This window comes from Bubalus bubalis, chromosome 1, assembly GCF_019923935.1.
Source record: "Bubalus bubalis isolate 160015118507 breed Murrah chromosome 1, NDDB_SH_1, whole genome shotgun sequence".
Lineage (NCBI taxonomy): Eukaryota > Metazoa > Chordata > Mammalia > Artiodactyla > Bovidae > Bubalus > Bubalus bubalis.
Window position 1 is genome coordinate 9,122,443 of NC_059157.1, and position 5,072 is coordinate 9,127,514.

The following is a 5,072-nucleotide window of genomic DNA, read 5'->3' on the forward strand; positions in this document are numbered from 1 at the left end:
CCACCATCCAGTGCAACAAGAATCAAGTCACTAGCCACTGCGGCTGCTGACCTACAGGACATCTCGAAAGGAATTCTGGGCAAAGATCAAGATGAGACACTTTGTGCTCTGGGAAAACTGGCAGAACTGGCCCTCATATAGTCAGATATTTTCATGGAGAAAATTTTATGAATCCGTTTTCTTGCATCTTCCCATAGTTAGAGAAGCACTAAAACCACTAAGAAAGATGTCTGTTCTTCGAGAACAGCAGTAACCTTCTACCAAGATGAGTGCTTGAAAACCGCTTGCCAAAATCACCTATATACGGACTTCTTCCTTTGCCTTTACAAAAGAGCCCTTAGAGCCTTCTAAAAGGCTATCTCCTGGGTTATAATCCTCAGGTTGGTGCAAATAAAATTTTCCATTTTTTTTTCTTAGATTGACTATTGATTAATAGTCAACTGCCTATTTTTCATGGACAACTCTTACTAACTTTAATTTCAGAAAGTGCGCCCCCCAATCCTGACAACACATTCTGTGGGGACCACTCACCTTATTCCTGATTACTTAATGGAGTCAGGACTAGAGGTAGAATATAGAGACTGGGGGAGAAGGCGATGGCACCCCACTCCAGTACTCTTGCCTGGAAAATCCCATGGGCGGAGGAGCTTGGTAGGCTGCAGTCTATGGGGTCGCTAAGAGTCAGACATGACCCAGCGACTTCACTTTCACTTTTCACTTTCATGCATTGGAGAAGGAAATGGCAACCCACTCCAGTGTTCTTGCCTGGAGAATCCCAGGGACGGGGGAGCCCGGTGGGCTGCCGTCTCTGGGGTCGCACAGAGTCGGACATGACTGAAGCGACTTAGCAGCAGCAGCAGCAGCAGCAGCATAGAGACTGGGAGGAATCGGGTGTGGTTACAGTAGCCTCCCTTTTTGGATGAGGAAGCCGCAGCTGTGTTTAAACTGTCCCTGGAAGCCTGTGTGTTTTGCTGGCTCTGTCTTCATGCTGTTAACCACCTGGTTATTTTACAGAGTTGGCTGGGGCAGGCCCTTTAGGGAGAAAAACAAATAGAGAACATGCTTCTTGCTCAATCACTATGACTGCATTTATATAGCCTGCCTCGGGCACAGACAATTGTAACCCAAGAAATCAAGGATCAGAAGAGCTAAAGGTTTTTTTTAGACACATTTATTTAAAATTTGTCATCCATGAACAATAATCTGAGAGAATGAACAACATCTGAAAGGGTAAAGTCTTCCAAAGACTAAAGATCTCAGACCATTGTAAACTGAAGCTAGAAGAATACTTGGCACACACTAAAAATTCATGTATTATACCAATGCACACATTCTGAGCATGTCAGGGGTGGCCAGTCTGGGGGCCAGCAGTGTACACGGCAGCCTTTCCAGACCTGAGGGATGTGTTGATTGAGATAAAAACCACCATGTGAGAGCCGTGAGTTTCAGTTTGATCGAAGAACTTACTGAGGACTGTAGCTGGGGAGACAGCCTCTCAGATAGCTCTGAAGAACTGCTCTGAAGAGATCAGGTCAGTATATATGTGATTTTGGCAAAGGGATACATGCATTCAAGCATATGTCTCAGTAGAAGGTCGCTGCTGGTCACGAGGAGCGTGTATTTCAGTTAATGATTTTAGCACTTTTCTAAGTAGAGGAAGATGCAAGAATCCGGGTTCGTAGAAAATTTCTCCTGCAATATTTCTAACATTCTAAGGGCTCATCTGGCCTGTTTTCCTGGAGCACTGAGTACCTCATCCTGATTTTTGCCCTGAATTCCTTTCAGGGTGTGTTGTAGATCAGCTACTGTAATGGCTAATGACTTGATTCTTGTAGAATCGGATGGTGGGCAGCATTCTTTATTTATGACAGTTTAGTGGACAGTTTCAATACAGGGTGGTAAATACAACAGGGAAAGTGTGGGTATCCACAGAAGCAAAGGTCAGCCTTCTGGCCTCAGTAAATTATAGTTTTAAAAAGGTGCATGCTTAGTTGCTCGGTCGTATCCAACCCCATGGACTGTAGCCAGCCAGGCTCCTCTGTCCATGGGATTCTCCAGGCAAGAATACCAGAGTGAGTTGCCATTTCCTCCTCCAGGGGATTTTCCTCACCCAGGAATGGAACCCCCCTCTCCTGCATCGCAGGTGTAAACATTAATTTTTTTAAGTGTGCCTATTTTAAGGTAGACAGACTTGTCCCAGACTCTTATCTGCTGAAGAGGAGAAAGGTCAATTGTTTACAGCTTGAAAATGCGTCAACAAACATTTCTTTTGGCAAAAGTTGAAGAAGCAAAGGACTTCCCTGGCCATCCAGTGGTTAAGACTCTGCACTTCCAGGGTAGGGAGTGATGAGGTTCCATCGCTGGTCTGGGGAACTAAGATCCCACATGCCGCAGGGCTGGTCAAAAGAAAAAGCTTAAGAAACTACCAGAAAATGAGCCTTTTCCAAAGGGAGAGGGAAGTAAAAGAGCCCATTTCTATTCTCAGTTCCTCCTCCCATCCCCATCTCGGCCTACCCACCTGCACCTTGCTTACAGACACTCTCTTCCAGGCCTTTGAAATAATTATAACAAAGCTTTGTTTACATTTGGCTTCTCTGCAGAGGGTGAAGGGGGCCAGGCGCCATTGGCAGCATCTTTCTTTGAGAGATAAGAATGCAGGGCATTCAAGGCTTGCTGAGGGGCTAGGAGTTGTGTTCGTCTCATCTCCCCACAGTGATGCTGGAAGAGTCCGAGACGGGCTCCAGGGGAAATCGGAAAGGTGCGCACACTCTGAGCCAGGGATTCTCGCTTGACGCAGAGAAAGTAACCCGCGAGGGCTCCTATATGTGCGCCCTCGAAGAGTTCAGTTTCATTCTGATGGGCAGGGCGGTGAACTAGGCGTCAGGCGTGAGTCGCGGCGTTTCAAGGACGGAGCCCCAGGCACCCAGAGCGATGCGCAAGGGCGGCACCTTATGGAAACCTAGCCCTCGAGCCCGCACGGCGCCTCGCTGGAAGCCCCCGGCCACGGGGGGTCTGCAGACGCCTCGGGGGACCCGGGAGTCCTGCCCGGGCCCGGGAGGCCCGGAACCGAGGGTCTTGGCTTTGGCGAGCTGGGCGGTGCGGGGCGCGCTCCCCTGGACCCACCGCATAAGTTCTTCTCTGAGTCTGCGCCCTCAGCATCTCCAAAGCTGTGCACGGACGTCAGCGAGAGCCCTTTGGTGTCTGCGAACACCACCCGCTTCCTGGGCCTCCGGGCTTCGGTAGGTGGTGCCAGACAGGAGCGGAAGGCCGGCCGGGGCCGCGGATCCCCGCGGCCGATCCGCGGGGGTGCGCACCGGCCGAGGCAGAGGTGCATGGGGCGGCGCGCGGGCGACCGGGACCTTTGAAAAGAGGGGGGAAAGGCCTTCTGATGACAGGGCCGAAGGGCCAGCCTTTCCCGGCTGCAGCCCGCCGCCCCCGACCCCTCGTCCCACCACCGCCCTTCTCCCCCTCTGGGTTCCCGGCCCACCCGCGTCGGATGAAACTGGACACAGAGAGGGTCGGTCAGAGCCGGGCAGAGCGCGGTGCCCAGCGAGCTGTCAACGTTCAGGAGCGCTTACCCCGCCTCGGGACCGGGCGGCAGCGGTGGCAGAGATGTCGCTCCTCTGGTCTGAGACCAGGTGCCCCCCGCAGCAACTATTTATATGATCCTGACCCCCAGAGAATCAGCTGTACTGAGGCCACTGCGGAGGCAGCCTATCAGAAAAGCCTTTCGTGTCAAACGTTGGGGGAAATGGAAAAGGATGTGACAAGGAGCAAGCGTGACTCAGACACTGTGCCCAGGCGATGGCACTGCGTCTCTGACTTGGCAGGTTCAGGGTCACCTGTGGGAAAGCGAGTATTACCCTTTGGGCTGTAAACAGATGGGCTTTCAGGAATGGGAGGCTTGCCCAGGGCTCGCGGCACTCTCCGCCGCTTCTGTGGCCGAGTCAGCCTCCCCGCTTTTTCCTTAGACTTCCTCAAGCTGCCCGCCTTCTAGCTGCTTTTCTCCACCACGGTTTCCTCCCAGTCACACTTCTGTTACTGACTTCTCTCCCCGTGTTGGATTCTCTGCTGACCTACTACCTTGTACTTGTGTGTGTGTGTGTGTGTCTTTCAAGGAGGCCACACCTGGACCCATACTGAGAGCTGGCAGAGAGACCTGGGCAAAGATCTCTGGTTCAGGCACTTGTGGCCAGAGTTACAGGGTCATGGGATACAAAGTATATTGATAAGGCATCCCACCTGTGTACCTGGGTGGTACTCCAGGACTCTGAGCCTCTGTTGGACAGGCTCAGAGTGTCTCAAGTGGTGGAGAGACCTCCTGAAGCTTACCCCTTTAGCTTTAATGTACCCCAAATCCTCAACACTCGTACTATCCTGGAAATCTAGTTTGAAGGCTGATGATTTGGAAGGGATGGGATTTGATTTTGTGCCCCTCTGCCATAAGGGTGGTATCATCTGCATATCTGAGGTTATTGATATTTCTCCCTGTAATCTTGATTCCAGCTTGTGCTTCATCCAGCCAGGCATTTCGCATAATGTACTCTGCATATAAGTTAAATAAGCAGGGTGACAATATACAGCCTTGACGTACTCCTTTCCCGATTTGGAACCAGTCTGTAGTTCCATGTCCAGTTCTAACTGTTGCTTCTTGACCTGCATACAGATTTCTCAGGAGGCAGATCAGGTGGTCTGGTATTCCCATCTCTTTCAGAATTTTCCAGAGTCTGTTGTGATCCACACAGCCAAAGGCTTTGGCATAGTCAATAAAGCAGAAGTAGATGTTTTTCTGGAACTCTCTTGCTTTTTTGATGACCCAGCGGATGTTGGAAATTTGATCTCTGGTTCCTCTGCCTTTTCTAAAACCAGCTTGAACATCTGGGAGTTCACAGTTCACGTACTGTTGAAGCCTGGCTTGGAGGATTTTGATCATTACTTTTCTAGCGTGTGAGGTGAGTGTAATTGTGCGGTAGTTTGAGCATTCTTTGGCATTGCCTCTCTTTGGGATTGGAATGAAAACTGACCTTTTCCAGTCCTGTGGCCACTGCTGAGTTTTCCAAATTTGCTGGCAT

The 5,072-nt window shown here is 50.6% G+C and overlaps 1 long non-coding RNA gene across 1 annotated transcript; it reads right to left on the bottom strand.

Moving 5' to 3' along the window:
* Positions 1-1,842: 1,842 nt before the first annotated feature.
* On the bottom strand, positions 1,843-3,757 carry LOC123329621. Its single transcript, XR_006545155.2, has 2 exons — positions 3,579-3,757; positions 1,843-3,359 (listed from the first exon to the last, which is right to left on the bottom strand). It is a non-coding gene; the product is annotated as an uncharacterized LOC123329621 (long non-coding RNA).
* Positions 3,758-5,072: the final 1,315 nt, after the last annotated feature.